Source organism: Meles meles, chromosome 19 (genome assembly GCF_922984935.1).
Source record: "Meles meles chromosome 19, mMelMel3.1 paternal haplotype, whole genome shotgun sequence".
In the NCBI taxonomy this organism is placed as follows: Eukaryota; Metazoa; Chordata; class Mammalia; order Carnivora; family Mustelidae; genus Meles; species Meles meles.
Genome location: NC_060084.1, coordinates 60,345,276 through 60,365,979, shown reverse-complemented (window position 1 = coordinate 60,365,979; position 20,704 = coordinate 60,345,276).

Genomic DNA, 20,704 nt, shown 5'->3' with positions numbered 1-20,704 from the left:
CCTTGGGAATCCTCCCTTTGAAGGTCGCGTTCACGTTTTGGAAGCCGCAGCGTCTTTGTGTGCCCTTAACTCGGAGTATCCAACAAGCTTCTAGTACGCCCTTCTTCTCAAGTCTTCCCTTCGCTTGGGAACACACTGCCACTGAGGAGACTTCACCTGAAGCGCGATGACACGCTTTGCATCCCAAGGGACTGGACGGGCAACTTAACTCAGAAGCCTCCAACTGCCTTCTAGTCGGCCTTGGTTCTAAGTTCTTTCCTTCCTGCAATGGGAACACACGGCCGCATAGGCCTCTTGGCCTTCGGAGCGTTTCTACGTGTTGGAAACAGCAGGGCCTTGCCTGCACTTTACGTAGAGCTTGAAACTTGGCGTAGAGTCCGCCTTGGTTCTAAGTTCTTGCCTGAGCTGCGAACACGCTGCCGCTTATGAGGCTTCACCTGAAGAGCGAGGCTACCTTTTGGAAGCCTAATGGACTTGGCGTGCACTTCACACAGAGAGTCCAAGTCGGCTTCAGGCCGCCTTTGTTCTCACTTCTTTCCTCACCTGGAGAACACGGCCAGAAGGCGGTTGCGTAGTACGCGGCGCTTGGCGTTTTGTACGCAGAGGCGCATTGGCGAGCACTTCACTCAGAGTCTCCAACCAGCCTTGGCGTCCGCCTTTGTTCTAACAACTTTCCGCAACTGGGAGAACACTGCCCTCTAGTAGTGTTCGTCTTCGCTGCGTTTGTAGGTTTGGGAAGCCTAAGGGCCTTCCCTGGAACTCAACTCGGTGTAGCCAACAGGCTTCTAGTCCGCCCCTGTTCTAAGGTCTTTCCTCTCCTGGGATCTCACGCCCCCCCCCCCAGGAGACGTCACCTTAGGAGCGATGATACGTTTTGGAAGCAAAAGGGGACCTGGGGTGCCCTGCCCTGAGAGTGTCCAACTTGCCTCCAGTGCGGCCTTGTTCTAACTTCTTTCCGCAGCAGGGAACACGCTGCCACATAGGAAACTTCACTTCAGGTCGAGTTTACGTTGTGGAAGCCTAAGGGTCTGGGCCTGCACTTACCTCGCAGTGTGCAACTTGCCTAGGGTGCGCCCCAGGTTCCAACTTCTTTCCACAGCCGGGAGCAAACTGCCCCTTGGGAATCCTCCCTTTGAAGGTCGCGTTCACGTTTTGGAAGCCGCAGCGTCTTTGCGTGCCCTTAACTCGGAGTATCCAACAAGCTTCTAGTACGCCCTTCTTCTCAAGTCTTCCCTTCACTTGGGAACACACTGCCACTGAGGAGACTTCACCTGAAGCGCGATGACACGCTTTGCAGCCCAAGGGCCTGGACGGGCAACTTAACTCAGAAGCTCCAACTGCCTTCTAGTCGGCATGGTTCTAAGTTCTTTCCTTCCTGCAATGGGAACACACGGCCGCATAGGCCTCTTGGCCTTCGGAGCGTTTCTACGTGTTGGAAGCAGCAGGGCCTTAGCCTGCACTTTACGTAGAGCTTGCAACTTGGCGTAGAGTCCGCCTTGGTTCTAAGTTCTTGCCTGAGCTGCGAACACGCTGCCGCTTATGAGGCTTCACCTGAAGAGCGAGGCTACCTTGTGGAAGCCTAATGGACTTGGCGTGCACTTCACACAGAGAGTCCAAGTTGGCTTCAGGCCGCCCTTGTTCTCACTTCTTTCCGCACCTGCGAGAACACGGCCAGAAGGCGGTTGCGTCGTACGCGGCGCTTGGCGTTTTGGACGCAGAGGCGCAATGGCGAGCACTTCACTCAGAGTCTCCAACCTGTCTTGGCGTCCGCCTTTGTTCGAACACCTTTCCGCAACTGGGAGAACACTGCCCTCTAGTAGTGTTCGTCTTCGCTGCGTTTATAGGTTTGGGAAGCCTAAGGGCCTTCCCTGGAACTCAACTCGGTGTAGCCAACAGGCTTCTAGTCCGCCCCTGTTCTAAGGTCTTTCCTCCCCTGGTATCTCACGGCCCCCCTCCCCCAGGAGACGTCACCTTAGGAGCGATGATACGTTTTGGCAGCAAAAGGGGACCTGGGGTGCCCTGCCCTGAGAGTGTCCAACTTGCCTCCAGTGCGGCCTTGTTCTAACTTCTTTCCGCAGCAGGGAACACGCTGCCACATAGGAAACTTCACTTCAGGTCGAGTTTACGTTGTGGAAGCCTAAGGGTCTGGGCCTGCACTTAACTCGCAGTGTGCAACTTGCCTAGGGTGCGCCCCAGGATCCAACTTCTTTCCACAGCCGGGAGCAAACAGCCCCTTGGGAATCCTCCCTTTGAAGGTCACGTTCACGTTTTGGAAGCCGCAGCGCCTTTCCGTTCCCTTAACTCGGAGTACCCAACAAGCTTCTAGTACGCCCTTCTTCTCAAGTCTTCCATTCGCTTGGGAACACACTGCCACTGAGGAGACTTCACCTGAAGCGCGATGACACGCTTTGCAGCCCAAGGGACTGGACGGGCAACTTAACTCAGAAGCTCCAACTGCCTTCTAGTCGGCCTTGGTTCTAAGTTCTTTCCTTCCTGCAATGGGAACACACGGCCGCATAGGCCTCTTGGCCTTCGGAGCGTTTCTACGTGTTGGAAGCAGCAGGGCCTTAGCCTGCACTTTACGTAGTGCTTGCAACTTGGCGTAGAGTCCGCCTTGGTTCTAAGTTCTTGCCTGCGCTGCGAACACGCTGCCGCTTATGAGGCTTCACCTGAAGAGCGAGGCTACCTTTTGGAAGCCTAATGGACTCGGCGTGCGCTTCACACAGAGAGTCCAAGTCGGCTTCAGGCCGCCCTTGTTCTCACTTCTTTCCTCACCTGCGAGAACACGGCCAGAAGGCGGTTGCGTCGTACGCGGCACTTGGCGTTTTGGACGCAGAGGCGCATTGGCGAGCACTTCACTCAGAGTCTCCAACCTGCCTTGGCGTCCGCCTTTGTTCTAACACTTTTCCGCAACTGGGAGAACACTGCCCTCTAGTAGTGTTCGTCTTCGCTGCGTTTGTAGGTTTGGGAAGCCTAAGGGCCTTCCCTGGAACTCAACTCGGTGTAGCCAACAGGCTTCTAGTCCGCCCCTGTTCTAAGGTCTTTCCTCCCCTGGGATCTCACGCCCACCCCCCCAGGAGACGTCACCTGAGGAGCGATGATACGTTTTGGAAGCAAAAGGGGACCTGGGGTGCCCTGCCCTGAGAGTGTCCAACTTGCCTCCAGTGCGGCCTTGTTCTAACTTCTTTCCGCAGCAGGGAACACGCTGCCACATAGGAAACTTCACTTCAGGTCGAGTTTACGTTGTCGAAGCCTAAGGGTCTGGGCCTGCACTTAACTCGCAGTGTGCAACTTGCCTAGGGTGCGCCCCAGGTTCCAACTTCTTTCCACAGCCGGGAGCAAACTGCCCCTTGGGAATCCTCCCTTTGAAGGTCACGTTCACGTTTTGGAAGCCGCAGCGTCCTTGCGTGCCCTTAACTCGGAGTACCCAACAAGCTTCTAGTACGCCCTTCTTCTCAAGTCTTCCCTTCGCTTGGGAACACACTGCCACTGAGGAGACTTCACCTGAAGCGCGATGACACGCTTTGCAGCCCAAGGGACTGGACGGGCAACTTAACTCAGAAGCTCCAACTGCCTTCTAGTCGGCCTTGGTTCTAAGTTCTTTCCTTCATGCAATGGGAACACACGGCCGTATAGGCCTCTTGGCCTTCGGAGCGTTTCTACGTGTTGGAAGCAGCAGGGCCTTAGCCTGCACTTTACGTAGAGCTTGCAACTTGGCGTAGAGTCCGCCTTGGTTCTAAGTTCTTGCCTGAGCTGCGAACACGCTGCCGCTTATGAGGCTTCACCTGAAGAGCGAGGCTACCTTGTGGAAGCCTAATGGACTTGGCGTGCACTTCACACAGAGAGTCCAAGTCGGCTTCAGGCCGCCCTTGTTCTCACTTCTTTCCTCACCTGCGAGAACACGGCCAGAAGGCGGTTGCGTCGTACGCGGCGCTTGGCGTTTTGGACGCAGAGGCGCATTGGCGAGCACTTCACTCAGAGTCTCCAACCTGCCTTGGCGTCCGCCTTTGTTCTAACACCTTTCCGCAACTGGGAGAACACTGCCCTCTAGTAGTGTTCGTCTTCGCTGCGTAGGTTTGGGAAGCCTAAGGGCCTTCCCTGGAACTCAACTCGGTGTAGCCAACAGGCTTCTAGTCCGCCCCTGTTCTAAGGTCTTTCCTCCCCTGGGATCTCACGCCCACCCCCCCAGGAGACGTCACCTGAGGAGCGATGATACGTTTTGGAAGCAAAAGGGGACCTGGGGTGCCCTGCCCTGAGAGTGTCCAACTTGCCTCCAGTGCGGCCTTGTTCTAACTTCTTTCCGCAGCAGGGAACACGCTGCCACATAGGAAACTTCACTTCAGGTCGAGTTTACGTTGTCGAAGCCTAAGGGTCTGGGCCTGCACTTAACTCGCAGTGTGCAACTTGCCTAGGGTGCGCCCCAGGTTCCAACTTCTTTCCACAGCCGGGAGCAAACTGCCCCTTGGGAATCCTCCCTTTGAAGGTCGCGTTCACGTTTTGGAAGCCGCAGCGTCCTTGCGTGCCCTTAACTCGGAGTACCCAACAAGCTTCTAGTACGCCCTTCTTCTCAAGTCTTCCCTTCGCTTGGGAACACACTGCCACTGAGGAGACTTCCCCTGAAGCGCGATGACACGCTTTGCAGCCCAAGGGACTGGACGGGCAACTTAACTCAGAAGCTCCAACTGCCTTCTAGTCGGCCTTGGTTCTAAGTTCTTTCCTTCCTGCAATGGGAACACACGGCCGCATAGGCCTCTTGGCCTTCGGAGCGTTTCTACGTGTTGGAAGTAGAAGGGCCTTAGCCTGCACTTTACGTAGAGCTTGCAACTTGGCGTAGAGTCCGCCTTGGTTCTAAGTTCTTGCCTGAGCTGCGAACACGCTGCCGCTTATGAGGCTTCACCTGAAGAGCGAGGCTACCTTGTGGAAGCCTAATGGACTTGGCGTGCACTTCACACAGAGAGTCCAAGTCGGCTTCAGGCCGCCCTTGTTCTCACTTCTTTCCTCACCTGCGAGAACACGGCCAGAAGGCGGTTGCGTCGTACGCGGCGCTTGGCGTTTTGGACGCAGAGGCGCATTGGCGAGCACTTCACTCAGAGTCTCCAACCTGCCTTGGCGTCCGCCTTTGTTCTAACACCTTTCCGCAACTGGGAGAACACTGCCCTCTAGTAGTGTTCGTCTTCGCTGCGTAGGTTTGGGAAGCCTAAGGGCCTTCCCTGGAACTCAACTCGGTGTAGCCAACAGGCTTCTAGTCCGCCCCTGTTCTAAGGTCATTCCTCCCCTGGGATCTCACGCCCACCCCCCAGGAGACGTCACCTTAGGAGCCATGATACGTTTTGGAAGCAAAAGGGGACCTGGGGTGCCCTGCCCTGAGAGTGTCCAACTTGCCTCCAGTGCGGCCTTGTTCTAACTTCTTTCCGCAGCAGGGAACACGCTGCCACATAGGAAACTTCACTTCAGGTCGAGTTTACGTTGTGGAAGCCTAAGGGTCTGGGCCTGCACTTAACTCGCAGTGTGCAACTTGCCTAGGGTGCGCCCCAGGATCCAACTTCTTTCCACAGCCGGGAGCAAACAGCCCCTTGGGAATCCTCCCTTTGAAGGTCGCGTTCACCTTTTGGAAGCCGCAGCGTCTTTGCGTGCCCTTAACTCGGAGTACGCAACAAGCTTCTAGTACGCCCTTCTTCTCAAGTCTTCCCTTCGCTTGGGAACACACTGCCACTGAGGAGACTTCACCTGAAGCGCGATGACACGCTTTGCAGCCCAAGGGACTGGACGGGCAACTTAACTCAGAAGCTCCAACTGCCTTCTAGTCGGCCTTGGTTCTAAGTTCTTTCCTTCCTGCAATGGGAACACACGGCCGCATAGGCTTCTTGGCCTTCGGAGCGTTTCTACGTGTTGGAAGCAGCAGGGCCTTAGCCTGCACTTTACGTAGAGCTTGCAACTTGGCGTAGAGTCCGCCTTGGTTCTAAGTTCTTGCCTGAGCTGCGAACACGCTGCCGCTTATGAGGCTTCACCTGAAGAGCGAGGCTACCTTGTGGAAGCCTAATGGACTTGGCGTGCACTTCACACAGAGAGTCCAAGTTGGCTTCAGGCCGCCCTTGTTCTCACTTCTTTCCTCACCTGCGAGAACACGGCCAGAAGGCGGTTGCGTCGTACGCGGCGCTTGGCGTTTTGGACGCAGAGGCGCAATGGCGAGCACTTCACTCAGAGTCTCCAACCTGCCTTGGCGTCCGCCTTTGTTCGAACACCTTTCCGCAACTGGGAAAACACTGCCCTCTAGTAGTGTTCGTCTTCGCTGCGTTTATAGGTTTGGGAAGCCTAAGGGCCTTCCCTGGAACTCAACTCGGTGTAGCCAACAGGCTTCTAGTCCGCCCCTGTTCTAAGGTCTTTCCTCCCCTGGGATCTCACGCCCCCCCTCCCCCAGGAGACGTCACCTTAGGAGCGATGATACGTTTTGGAAGCAAAAGGGGACCTGGGGTGCCCTGCCCTGAGAGTGTCCAACTTGCCTCCAGTGCGGCCTTGTTCTAACTTCTTTCCGCAGCAGGGAACACGCTGCCACATAGGAAACTTCACTTCAGGTCGAGTTTACGTTGTGGAAGCCTAAGGGTCTGGGCCTGCACTTAACTCGCAGTGTGCAACTTGCCTAGGGTGCGCCCCAGGATCCAACTTCTTTCCACAGCCGGGAGCAAACAGCCCCTTGGGAATCCTCCCTTTGAAGGTCGCGTTCACCTTTTGGAAGCCGCAGCGTCTTTGCGTGCCCTTAACTCGGAGTACGCAACAAGCTTCTAGTACGCCCTTCTTCTCAAGTCTTCCCTTCGCTTGGGAACACACTGCCACTGAGGAGACTTCACCTGAAGCGCGATGACATGCTTTGCAGCCCAAGGGACTGGACGGGCAACTTAACTCAGAAGCTCCAACTGCCTTCTAGTCGGCCTTGGTTCTAAGTTCTTTCCTTCCTGCAATGGGAACACACGGCCGCATAGGCCTCTTGGCCTTCGGAGCGTTTCTACGTGTTGGAAGCAGCAGGGCCTTAGCCTGCACTTTACGTAGAGCTTGCAACTTGGCGTAGAGTCCGCCTTGGTTCTAAGTTCTTGCCTGAGCTGCGAACACGCTGCCGCTTATGAGGCTTCACCTGAAGAGCGAGGCTAACTTTTGGAAGCCTAATGGACTTGGTGTGCACTTCACACAGAGAGTCCAAGTCGGCTTCAGGCCGCCCTTGTTCTCACTTCTTTCCTCACCTGCGAGAACACGGCCAGAAGGCGGTTGCGTCGTACAGGGCACTTGGCGTTTTGGACGCAGAGGCGCATTGGCGAGCACTTCACTCAGAGTCTCCAACCTGCCTTGGCGTCCGCCTTTGTTCTAACACTTTTCCGCAACTGGGAGAACACTGCCCTCTAGTAGTGTTCGTCTTCGCTGTGTTTGTAGGTTTGGGAAGCCTAAGGGCCTTCCCTGGAACTCAACTCGGTGTAGCCAACAGGCTTCTAGTCCGCCCCTGTTCTAAGGTCTTTCCTCCCCTGGGATCCCACGCCCACCCCCCCAGGAGACGTCACCTGAGGAGCGATGATACGTTTTGGAAGCAAAAGGGGACCTGGGGTGCCCTGCCCTGAGAGTGTCCAACTTGCCTCCAGTGCGGCCTTGTTCTAACTTCTTTCCGCAGCAGGGAACACGCTGCCACATAGGAAACTTCACTTCAGGTCGAGTTTACGTTGTCGAAGCCTAAGGGTCTGGGCCTGCACTTAACTCGCAGTGTGCAACTTGCCTAGGGTGCGCCCCAGGTTCCAACTTCTTTCCACAGCCGGGAGCAAACTGCCCCTTGGGAATCCTCCCTTTGAAGGTCGCGTTCACGTTTTGGAAGCCGCAGCGTCCTTGCGTGCCCTTAACTCGGAGTACCCAACAAGCTTCTAGTACGCCCTTCTTCTCAAGTCTTCCCTTCGCTTGGGAACACACTGCCACTGAGGAGACTTCACCTGAAGCGCGATGACACGCTTTGCAGCCCAAGGGACTGGACGGGCAACTTAACTCAGAAGCTCCAACTGCCTTCTAGTCGGCCTTGGTTCTAAGTACTTTCCTTCGTGCAATGGGAACACACGGCCGCATAGGCCTCTTGGCCTTCGGAGCGTTTCTACGTGTTGGAAGCAGCAGGGCCTTAGCCTGCACTTTACGTAGAGCTTGCAACTTGGCGTCGAGTCCGCCTTAGTTCTAAGTTCGTGCCTGAGCTGCGAACACGCTGCCGCTTATGAGGCTTCACCTGAAGAGCGATGCTACCTTGTGGAAGCCTAATGGACTTGGCGTGCACTTCACACAGAGAGTCCAAGTCGGCTTCAGGCCGCCCTTGTTCTCACTTCTTTCCTCACCTGCGAGAACACGGCCAGAAGGCGGTTGCGTCGTACGCGGCGCTTGGCGTTTTGGACGCAGAGGCGCATTGGCGAGCACTTCACTCAGAGTCTCCAACCTGCCTTGGCGTCCGCCTTTGTTCTAACACCTTTCCGCAACTGGGAGAACACTGCCCTCTAGTAGTGTTCGTCTTTGCTGCGTTTGTAGGTTTGGGAAGCCTAAGGGCCTTCCCTGGAACTCAACTCGGTGTAGCCAACAGGCTTCTAGTCCGCCCCTGTTCTAAGGTCTTTCCTCCCCTGGGATCTCACGACCCCCCCCAGGAGACGTCACCTTAGGAGCCATGATACGTTTTGGAAGCAAAAGGGGTCCTGGGTTGCCCTGCCCTGAGAGTGTCCAACTTGCCTCCAGTGCGGCCTTGTTCTAACTTCTTTCCGCAGCAGGGAACACGCTGCCACATAGGAAACTTCACTTCAGGTCGAGTTTACGTTGTGGAAGCCTAGGGGTCTGGGCCTGCACTTAACTCCCAGTGTGCAACTTGCCTAGGGTGCGCCCCAGGTTCCAACTTCTTTCCACAGCGTGGAGCAAACTGCCCCTTGGGAATCCTCCCTTTGAAGGTCGCGTTCACCTTTTGGAAGCCGCAGCGTCTTTGCGTGCCCTTAACTCGGAGTACCCAACAAGCTTCTAGTACGCCCTTCTTCTCAAGTCTTCCCTTCGCTTGGGAACACACTGCCACTGAGGAGACTTCACCTGAAGCGCGATGACACGCTTTGCAGCCCAAGGGACTGGACGGGCAACTTAACTCAGAAGCTCCAACTGCCTTCTAGTCGGCCTTGGTTCTAAGTTCTTTCCTTCCTGCAATGGGAACACACGGCCGCATAGGCCTCTTGGCCTTCGGAGCGTTTCTACGTGTTGGAAGCAGCAGGGCCTTAGCCTGCACTTTACGTAGAGCTTGCAACTTGGCGTAGAGTCCGCCTTGGTTCTAAGTTCTTGCCTGAGCTGCGAACACGCTGCCGCTTATGAGGCTTCACCTGAAGAGCGAGGCTACCTTTTGGAAGCCTAATGGACTTGGCGTGCACTTCACACAGAGAGTCCAAGTCGGCTTCAGGCCGCCCTTGTTCTCACTTCTTTCCTCACCTGCGAGAACACGGCCAGAAGGCGGTTGCGTCGTACGCGGCGCTTGGCGTTTTGGACGCAGAGGCGCATTGGCGAGCACTTCACTCAGAGTCTCCAACCTGCCTTGGCGTCCGCCTTTGTTCTAACACCTTTCCGCAACTGGTAGAACACTGCCCTCTCGTAGTGTTCGTCTTCGCTGCGTTTGTAGGTTTGGGAAGCCTAAGGGCCTTCCCTGGAATTCAACTCGGTGTAGCCAACAGGCTTCTAGTCCGCCCCTGTTCTAAGGTCTTTCCTCCCCTGGGATCTCACGCCCCCCCCCCCCAGGAGACTTCACCTTAGGAGCGATGATACGTTTTGGAAGCAAAAGGGGACCTGGGGTGCTCTGCCCTGAGAGTGTCCAACTTGCCTCCAGTGCGGCCTTGTTCTAACTTCTTTCCGCAGCAGGGAACACGCTGCCACATAGGAAACTTCACTTCAGGTCGAGTTTACGTTGTGGAAGCCTAAGGGTCTGGGCCTGCACTTAACTCGCAGTGTGCAACTTGCCTAGGGTGCGCCCCAGGTTCCAACTTCTTTCCACAGCCGGGAGCAAACAGCCCCTTAGGAATGCTCCCTTTGAAGGTCGCGTTCACGTTTTGGAAGCCGCAGCGTCTTTGCGTGCCTTTTACTCGGAGTATCCAACAAGCTTCTAGTACGCCCTTCTTCTCAAGTCTTCCCTTCGCTTGGGAACACACTGCCACTGAGGAGACTTCACCTGAAGCGGGATGACACGCTTTGCAGCCCAAGGGACTGGACGGGCAACATAACTCAGAAGCTCCAACTGCCTTCTAGTCGGCCTTGGTTCTAAGTTCTTTCCTTCCTGCAATGGGAACACACGGCCGCATAGGCCTCTTGGCCTTCGGAGCGTTTCTACGTGTTGGAAGCAACAGGGCCTTAGCCTGCACTTTAAGTAGAGCTTGCAACTTGGCGTAGAGTCCGCCTTGGTTCTAAGTTCTTGCCTGAGCTGCGAACACGCTGCCGCTTATGAGGCTTCACCTGAAGAGCGAGGCTACCTTTTGGAAGCCTAATGGACTTGGCGTGCACTTCACACAGAGAGTCCAAGTCGGCTTCAGGCCGCCCTTGTTCTCACTTCTTTCCTCACCTGCGAGAACACGGCCAGAAGGCGGTTGCGTCGTACGCGGCGCTTGGCGTTTTGGACGCAGAGGCGCATTGGCGAGCACTTCACTCAGAGTCTCCAACCTGCCTTGGCGTCCGCCAATGTTCTAACTCCTTTCCGCAACTGGGAGAACACTGCCCTCTAGTAGTGTTCGTCTTCGCTGCGTTTGTAGGTTTGGGAAGCCTAAGGGCCTTCCCTGGAACTCAACTCGGTGTAGCCAACAGGCTTCTAGTCTGCCCCTGTTCTAAGGTCTTTCCTCCCCTGGGATCTCACGGCCCCCCCCCCCCCCAGGAGACGTCACCTTAGGAGCGATGATACGTTTTGGAAGCAAAAGGGGACCTGGGGTGCCCTGCCCTGAGAGTGTCCAACTTGCCTCCAGTGCGGTTTGTTCTAACTTCTTTCCGCAGCAGGGAACACGCTGCCACATAGGAAACTCCACTTCAGGTCGAGTTTACATTGTGGAAGCCTAGGGGTCTGGGCCTGCATTTAACACCCAGTGTGCAACTTGCCTAGGGTGCGCCCCAGGTTCCAACTTCTTTCCACAGCCGGGAGCAAACTGCCCCTTGGGAATCCTCCCTTTGAAGGTCGCGTTCACGTTTTGGAAGCCGCAGCGTCTTTGCGTGCCCTTAACTCGGAGTACCCAACAAGCTTCTAGTACGCCCTACTTCTCAAGTCTTCCCTTCGCTTGGGAACACACTGCCACTGAGGAGACTTCACCTGAAGCGCGATGACATGCTTTGCAGCCCAAGGGACTGGACGGGCAACTTAACTCAGAAGCTCCAACTGCCTTCTAGTCGGCCTTGGTTCTAAGTTCTTTCCTTCCTGCAATGGGAACACACGGCCGCATAGGCCTCTTGGCCTTCGGAGCGTTTCTACGTGTTGGAAGCAGCAGGGCCTTAGCCTGCACTTTACGTAGAGCTGGCAACTTGGCGTAGAGTCCGCCTTGGTTCTAAGTTCTTGCCTGAGCTGGGAACACGCTGCCGCTTATGAGGCTTCACTTGAAGAGCGAGGCTACCTTTTGGAAGCCTAATGGACTTGGCGTGCACTTCACACAGAGAGTCCAAGTCGGCTTCAGGCCGCCCTTGTTCTCACTTCTTTCCTCACCTGCGAGAACACGGCCAGAAGGCGGTTGCGTCGTACGCGGCGCTTGGCGTTTTGGACGCAGAGGCGCATTGGCGAGCACTTCACTCAGAGTGTCCAACCTGCCTTGGCGTCCGCCTTTGTTCTAACACCTTTCCGCAACTGGGAGAACACTGCCCTCTAGTAGTGTTCGTCTTCGCTGCGTTTGTAGGTTTGGGAAGCCTAAGGGCCTTCCCTGGAATTCAACTCGGTGTAGCCAACAGGCTTCTAGTCCGCCCCTGTTCTAAGGTCTTTCCTCCCCTGGGATCTCACGCCCCCCCCCAGGAGACGTCACCTGAGGAGCGATGATACGTTTTGGAAGCAAAAGGGGACCTGGGGTGCTCTGCCCTGAGAGTGTCCAACTTGCCTCCAGTGCGGCCTTGCTCTAACTTCTTTCCGCAGCACGGAACACGCTGCCACATAGGAAACTTCACTTCAGGTCGAATTTACGTTGTGGAAGCCTAAGGGTCTGGGCCTGCACTTAACTCGCAGTGTGCAACTTGCCTAGGGTGCGCCCCAGGTTCCAACTTCTTTCCACAGCCGGGAGCAAACTGCCCCTTGGGATTCCTCCCTTTGAAGGTCGCGTTCACGTATTGGAAGCCGCAGCGTCTTTGCGTGCCCTTAACTCGGAGTATCCAACAAGCTTCTAGTACGCCCTTCTTCTCAAGTCTTCCCTTCGCTTGGGAACACACTGCCACTGAGGAGACTTCACCTGAAGCGCGATGACACGCTTTGCAGCCCAAGGGACTGGACGGGCAACTTAACTCAGAAGCTCCAACTGCCTTCTAGTCGGCCTTGGTTCTAAGTTCTTTCCTTCCTGCAATGGGAACACACGGCCGCATAGGCCTCTTGGCCTTCGGAGCGTTTCTACGTGTTGGAAGTAGCAGGGCCTTAGCCTGCACTTTACGTAGAGCTTGCAACTTGGCGTAGAGTCCGCCTTGGTTCTAAGTTCTTGCCTGAGCTGCGAACACGCTGCCGCTTATGAGGCTTCACCTGAAGAGCGAGGCTACCTTTTGGAAGCCTAATGGACTTGGCGTGCACTTCACACAGAGAGTCCAAGTCGGCTTCAGGCCGCCCTTGTTCTCACTTCTTTCCTCACCTGCGAGAACACGGCCAGAAGGCGGTTGCGTCGTACGCGGCGCTTGGCGTTTTGGACGCAGAGGCGCATTGGCGAGCACTTCACTCAGAGTCTCCAACCTGCCTTGGCGTCCGCCTTTGTTCTAACACCTTTCCGCAACTGGGAGAACACTGCCCTCTAGTAGTGTTCGTCTTCGCTGCGTTTGTAGGTTTGGGAAGCCAAAGGGCCTTCCCTGGAACTCAACTCAGTGTAACCAACAGGCTTCTAGTCCGCCCCTGTTCTAAGGTCTTTCCTCCCCTGGATCTCACGCCCCCCCTCCACCAGGAGACGTCACCTTAGGAGCGATGATACGTTTTGGAAGCAAAAGTGGACCTCGGGTGCCCTGCCCTGAGAGTGTCCAACTTGCCTCCAGTGCGGCCTTGTTCTAACTTCTTTCCGCAGCAGGGAACACGCTGCCACATAGGAAACTTCACTTCAGGTCGAGTTTACGTTGTGGAAGCCTAGGGGTCTGGGCCTGCACTTAACTCGCAGGGTGAAACTTGCCTAGGGTTCGCCCCAGGTTCCAACTTCTTTCCACAGCCGGGAGCAAACTGCCCCTTGGGAATCCTCCCTTTGAAGGTCGCGTTCACCTTTTGGAAGCCGCAGCGTCTTTGCGTGCCCTTAACTCGGAGTACCCGACAAGCTTCTAGTACGCCCATCTTCTCAAGTCTTCCCTTCGCTTGGGAACACACTGCCACTGAGGAGACTTCCCCTGAAGCGCGATGACATGCTTTGCAGCCCAAGGGACTGGACGGGCAACTTAACTCAGAAGCTCCAACTGCCTTCTTGTCGGCCTTGGTTCTAAGTTCTTTCCTTCCTGCAATGGGAACACACGGCCGCATAGGCCTCTTGGCCTTCGGAGCGTTTCTACGTGTTGGAAGCAGCAGGGCCTTAGCCTGCACTTTACGTAGAGCTTGCAACTTGGCGTAGAGTCCGCCTTGGTTCTAAGTTCTTGCCTGAGCTGCGAACACGCTGCCGCTTATGAGGATTCACCTGAAGAGCGAGGCTACCTTTTGGAAGCCTAATGGACTTGGCGTGCACTTCACACAGAGAGTCCAAGTCGGCTTCAGGCCGCCCTTGTTCTCACTTCTTTCCTCACCTGCGAGAACACGGCCAGAAGGCGGTTGCGTCGTACGCGGCGCTTGGCGTTTTGGACGCAGAGGCGCATTGGCGAGCACTTCACTCAGAGTCTCCAACCTGCCTTGGCGTCCGCCTTTGTTCTAACACCTTTCCGCAACTGGGAGAACACTGCCCTCTAGTAGTGTTCGTCTTCGCTGCGTTTGTAGGTTTGGGAAGCCTAAGGGCCTTCCCTGGAACTCAACTCGGTGTAGCCAACAGGCTTCTAGTCCGCCCCTGTTCTAAGGTCTTTCCTCCCCTGGATCTCACGCCCCCCCTCCCCCAGGAGACGTCACCTTAGGAGCGATGATACGTTTTGGAAGCAAAAGGGGACCTCGGGTGCCCTGCCCTGAGAGTGTCCAACTTGCCTCCAGTGCGGCCTTGTTCTAACTTCTTTCCGCAGCAGGGAACACGCTGCCACATAGGAAACTTCACTTCAGGTCGAGTTTACGTTGTGGAAGCCTAGGGGTCTGGGCCTGCACTTAACTCGCAGTGCGCAACTTGCCTAGGGTGCGCCCCAGGTTCCAACTTCTTTCCACAGCCGGGAGCAAACAGCCCCTTGGGAATCCTCCCTTTGAAGGTCGCGTTCACCTTTTGGAAGCCGCTGCGTCTTTGCGTGCCCTTAACTCGGAGTACCCAACAAGCTTCTAGTACGCCCTTCTTCTCAAGTCTTCCCTTCGCTTGGGAACACACTGCCACTGAGGAGACTTCACCTGAAGCGCGATGACACGCTTTGCAGCCCAAGGGACTGGACGGGCAACTTCACTCAGAAGCTCCAACTGCCTTCTAGTCGGCCTTGGTTCTAAGTTCTTTCCTTCCTGCAATGGGAACACACGGCCGCATAGGCCTCTTGGCCTTCGGAGCGTTTCTACGTGTTGGAAGCAGCAGGGCCTTAGCCTGCACTTTACGTAGAGCTTGCAACTTGGCGTAGAGTCCGCCTTGGTTCTAAGTTCTTGCCTGAGCTGCGAACACGCTGCCGCTTATGAGGCTTCACCTGAAGAGCGAGGCTACCTTTTGGAAGCCTAATGGACTTGGCGTGCACTTCACACAGAGAGTCCAAGTCGGCTTCAGGCCGCCCTTGTTCTCACTTCTTTCCTCACCTGCGAGAACACGGCCAGAAGGCGGTTGCGTCGTACGCGGCGCTTGGCGTTTTGGATGCAGAGGCGCATTGGCGAGCACTTCACTCAGAGTCTCCAACCTGCCTTGGCGTCCGCCTTTGTTCTAACACCTTTCCGCAACTGGGAGAACACTGCCCTCTAGTAGTCTTCGTCTTCTCTGCGTTTGTAGGTTTGGGAAGCCTAAGGGCCTTCCCTGGAACTCAACTCGGTGTAGCCAACAGGCTTCTAGTCCGCCCCTGTTCTAAGGTCTTTCCTCCCCTGGGATCTCACGCCCCCCCCCCCCAGGAGACGTCACCTTCGGAGCGATGATAAGTTTTGGAAGCAAAAGGGGACCTGGGGTGCCCTGCCCTGAGAGTGTCCAACTTGTCTCTAGTGCGGCCTTGTTCTAACTTCTTTCCGCAGCAGTGAACACGCTGCCACATAGGAAACTTCACTTCAGGTCGAGTTTACGTTGTGGAAGCCTAAGGGTCTGGGCCTGCACTTAACTCGCAGGGTGCAACTTGCCTAGGGTGCGCGCCAGGTTCCAACTTCTTTCCACAGCCGGGAGCAAACTGCCCCTTGGGAATCCTCCCTTTGAAGGTCGCGTTCACGTTTTGGAAGCCGCAGCGTCTTTGCGTGCCCTTAACTCGGAGTATCCAACAAGCTTCTAGTACGCCCTTCTTCTCAAGTCTTCCCTTCGCTTTGGGAACACACTGCCACTGAGGAGACTTCCCCTGAAGCGCGATGACACACTTTGCAGCTCAAGGGACTGGACGGGCAACATCACTCAGAAGCTCCAACTGCCTTCTAGTCGGCCTTGGTTCTAAGTTCTTTCCTTCCTGCAATGGGAACACACGGCCGCATAGGCCTCTTGGCCTTCGGAGCGTTTCTACGTGTTGGAAGCAGCAGGGCCTTAGCCTGCACTTTACGTAGAGCTTGCAACTTGGCGTAGAGTCCGCCTTGGTTCTAAGTTCTTGCCTGAGCTGCGAACACGCTGCCGCTTATGAGGCTTCACCTGAAGAGCGAGGCTACCTTTTGGAAGCCTAATGGACTCGGCGTGCGCTTCACACAGAGAGTCCAAGTCGGCTTCAGGCCGCCCTTGTTCTCACTTCTTTCCTCACCTGCGAGAACAAGGCCAGAAGGCGGTTGCGTCGTACGCGGCGCTTGGCGTTTTGGACGCAGAGGCGCATTGGCGAGCACTTCACTCAGAGTCTCCAACCTGCCTTGGCGTCCGCCTTTGTTCTAACACCTTTCCGCAACTGGGAGAACACTGCCTTCTAGTAGTGTTCGTCTTCGCTGCGTTTGTAGGTTTGGGAAGCCTAAGGGCCTTCCCTGGAACTCAACTCGGTGTAGCCAACAGGCTTCTAGTCCGCCCCGGATCTAAGGTCTTTCCTCCCCTGGGATCTCACGCCCCCCCCCCAGGAGACGTCACCTTAGGAGCGATGATACGTTTTGGAAGCAAAAGGGGACCTCGGGTGCCCTGCCCTGAGAGTGTCCAACTTGCCTCCAGTGCGGCCTTGTTCTAACTTCTTTCCGCAGCAGGGAACACGCTGCCACATAGGAAACTTCACTTCAGGTCGAGTTTACGTTGTGGAAGCCTAAGGGTCTGGGCCTGCACTTAACTCGCAGGGTGCAACTTGCCTAGGGTGCGCCCCAGGTTCCAACTTCTTTCCACAGCCGGGAGCAAACTGCCCCTTGGGAATCCTCCCTTTGAAGGTCGCGTTCACGTTTTGGAAGCCGCAGCGTCTTTGCGTGCCCTTAACTCGGAGTATCCAACAAGCTTCTAGTAAGCCCTTCTTCTCAAGTCTTCCCTTCGCTTGGGAACACACTGCCACTGAGGAGACTTCACCTGAAGCGCGATGACACGCTTTGCAGCCCAAGGGACTGGACGGGCAACTTCACTCAGAAGCTCCAACTGCCTTCTAGTCGGCCTTGGTTCTAAGTTCTTTCCTTCCTGCAATGGGAACACACGGCCGCATAGGCCTCTTGGCCTTCGGAGCGTTTCTACGTGTTGGAAGCAGCAGGGCCTTAGCCTGCACTTTACGTAGAGCTTGCAACTTGGCGTAGAGTCCGCCTTGGTTCTAAGTTCTTGCCTGAGCTGCGAACACGCTGCCGCTTATGAGGCTTCACCTGAAGAGCGAGGCTACCTTTTGGAAGCCTAATGGACTCGGCGTGCGCTTCACACAGAGAGTCCAAGTCGGCTTCAGGCCGCCCTTGTTCTCACTTCTTTCCTCACCTGCGAGAACACGGCCAGAAGGCGGTTGCGTCGTACGCGGCGCTTGGCGTTTTGGACGCAGAGGCGCATTGGCGAGCACTTCACTCAGAGTCTCCAACCTGCCTTGGCGTCCGCCTTTGTTCTAACACCTTTCCGCAACTGGGAGAACACTGCCCTCTAGTAGTGTTCGTCTTCGCTGCGTTTGTAGGTTTGGGGAGCCTAACGGCCTTCCCTGGAACTCAACTCGGTGTAGCCAACAGGCTTCTAGTCCGCTCCTGTTCTAAGGTCTTTACTCCCCTGAGATCTCACGGCCCCCCCCCCAGGAGACGTCACCTTAGGAGCGATGATACGTTTTGGAAGCAAAAGTGGACCTGGGGTGCCCTGCCCTGAGAGTGTCCAACTTGCCTCCAGTGCGGCCTTGTTCTAACTTCTTTCCGCAGCAGGGAACACGCTGCCACATAGGAAACTTCACTTCAGGTCGAGTTTACGTTGTGGAAGCCTAAGGGTCTGGGCCTGCACTTAACTCGCAGTGTGCAACTTGCCTACGGTGCGCCCCAGGTTCCAACTTCTTTCCACAGCCGGGAGCAAACTGCCCCTTGGGAATCCTCCCTTTGAAGGTCGCGTTCAGGTTTTGGAAGCCGCAGCGTCTTTGCATGCCCTTAACTCGGAGTATCCAACAAGCTTCTAGTACGCCCTTCTTCTCAAGTCTTCCCTTCGCTTGGGAACACACTGCCACTGAGGAGACTTCACCTGAAGCGCGATGACATGCTTTGCAGCCCAAGGGACTGGACGGGCAACTTCACTCAGAAGCTCCAACTGCCTTCTAGTCGGCCTTGGTTCTAAGTTCTTTCCTTCCTGCAATGGGAACACACGGCCGCCTAGGCCTCTTGGCCTTCGGAGCGTTTCTACGTGTTGGAAGCAGCAGGGCCTTAGCCTGCACTTTACGTAGAGCTTGCAACTTGGCGTAGAGTCCGCCTTGGTTCTAAGTTCTTGCCTGAGCTGCGAACACGCTGCCGCTTATGAGGCTTCACCTGAAGAGCGAGGCTACCTTTTGGAAGCCTAATGGACTCGGCGTGCGCTTCACACAGAGAGTCCAAGTCGGCTTCAGGCCGCCCTTGTTCTCACTTCTTTCCTCACCTGCGAGAACACGGCCAGAAGGCGGTTGCGTCGTACGCGGCGCTTGGCGTTTTGGACGCAGAGGCGCATTGGCGAGCACTTCACTCAGAGTCTCCAACCTGCCTTGGCGTCCGCCTTTGTTCTAACACCTTTCCGCAACTGGGAGAACACTGCCCTCTAGTAGTGTTCGTCTTCGCTGCGTTTTTAGGTTTGGGGAGCCTAAGGGCCTTCCCTCGAACTCAACTCGGTGTAGCCAACAGGCTTCTAGTCCGCCCCTGTTCTAAGGTCTTTCCTCCCCTGAGATCTCACGGCCCCCCCCCCCCAGGAGACGTCACCTTAGGAGCGATGATACGTTTTGGAAGCAAAAGGGGACCTGGGGTGCCCTGCCCTGAGAGTGTCCAACTTGCCTCCAGTGCGGCCTTGTTCTAACTTCTTTCCGCAGCAGGGAACACGCTGCCACATAGGAAACTTCACTTCAGGTCGAGTTTACGTTGTGGAAGCCTAAGGGTCTGGGCCTGCACTTAACTCGCAGGGTGCAACTTGCCTAGGGTGCGCCCCAGTTTCCAACTTCTTTCCACAGCCGGGAGCAAACTGCCCCTTGGGAATCCTCGCTTTGAAGGTCGCGGTCACGTTTTGGAAGCCGCAGCGTCTTTGCGTGCCCTTAACTCGGAGTATCCAACAAGCTTCTAGTACGCCCTTCTTCTCAAGTCTTCCCTTCGCTTGGGAACACACTGCCACTGAGGAGACTTCCCCTGAAGCGCGATGACACGCTTTGCAGCCCAAGGGACTGGATGGGCAACTTAACTCAGAAGCTCCAACTGCCTTCTAGTCGGCCTTGGTTCTAAGTTCTTTCCTTCCTGCAATGGGAACACACGGCCGCATAGGCCTCTTGGCCTTCGGAGCGTTTCTACGTGTTGGAAGCAGCAGGGCCTTAGCCTGCACTTTACGTAGAGCTTGCAACTTGGCGTAGAGTCCGCCTTGGTTCTAAGTTCTTGCCTGAGCTGCGAGCACGCTGCCGCTTATGAGGCTTCACCTGAAGAGCGAGGCTACCTTTTGGAAGCCTAATGGACTCGGCGTGCGCTTCACACAGAGAGTCCAAGTCGGCTTCAGGCCGCCCTTGTTCTCACTTCTTTCCTCACCTGCGAGAACAAGGCCAGAAGGCGGTTGCGTCGTACGCGGCGCTTGGCGTTTTGGACGCAGAGGCGCATTGGCGAGCACTTCACTCAGAGTCTCCAACCTGCCTTGGCGTCCGCCTTTGTTCTAACACCTTTCCGCAACTGGGAGAACACTGCCCTCTAGTAGTGTTCGTCTTCGCTGCGTTTCTAGGTTTGGGAAGCCTAAGGGCCTTCCCTGGAACTCAACTCGGTGTAGCCAACAGGCTTCTAGTCCGCCCCTGTTCTAAGGTCTTTCCTCCCCTGGGATCTCACGCCCCCCCCCAGGAGACGTCACCTTAGGAGCAATGATACGTTTTGGAAGCAAAAGTGGACCTGGGGTGCCCTGCCCTGAGAGTGTCCAACTTGCCTCCAGTGCGGCCTTGTTCTAACTTCTTTCCGCAGCAGGGAACACGCTGCCACATAGGAAACTTCATTTCAGGTCGAGTTTACGTTGTGGAAGCCTAAGGATCTGGGCCTGCACTTAACTCGCAGGGTGCAACTTGCCTAGGGTGCGCCCCAGGTTCCAACTTCTTTCCACAGCCGGGAGCAAACTGCCCCTTGGGAATCCTCCCTTTGAAGGTCGCGTTCACGTTTTGGAAGCCGAAGCGTCTTTGCGTGCCCTTAACTCGGAGTATCCAACAAGCTTCTAGTACGCCCTTCTTCTCAAGTCTTCCCTTCGCTTGGGAACACACTGCCACTGAGGAGACTTCCCCTGAAGCGCGATGACACGCTTTGCAGCCCAAGGGACTGGACGGGCAACTTAACTCAGAAGCTCCAAATGCCTTCTAGTCGGCCTTTGTTCTAAGTTCTTTCCTTCCTGCAATGGGAACACACGGCCGCATAGGCCTCTTGGCCTTCGGAGCGTTTCCACGTGTTGGAAGCAGCAGAGCCTTAGCCTGCACTTTACGTAGTGCTTGCAACTTGGCGTAGAGTCCGCCTTGGTTCTAAGTTCTTGCCTGAGCTGCGAACACGCTGCCGCTTATGAGGCTTCACCTGAAGAGCGAGGCTACCTTTTGGAAGCCTAATGGACTCGGCGTGCGCTTCACACAGAGAGTCCAAGTCGGCTTCAGGCCGCCCTTGTTCTCACTTCTTTCCTCACCTGCGAGAACACGGCCAGAAGGCGGTTGCGTCGTACGCGGCGCTTGGCGTTTTGGACGCAGAGGCGCATTGGCGAGC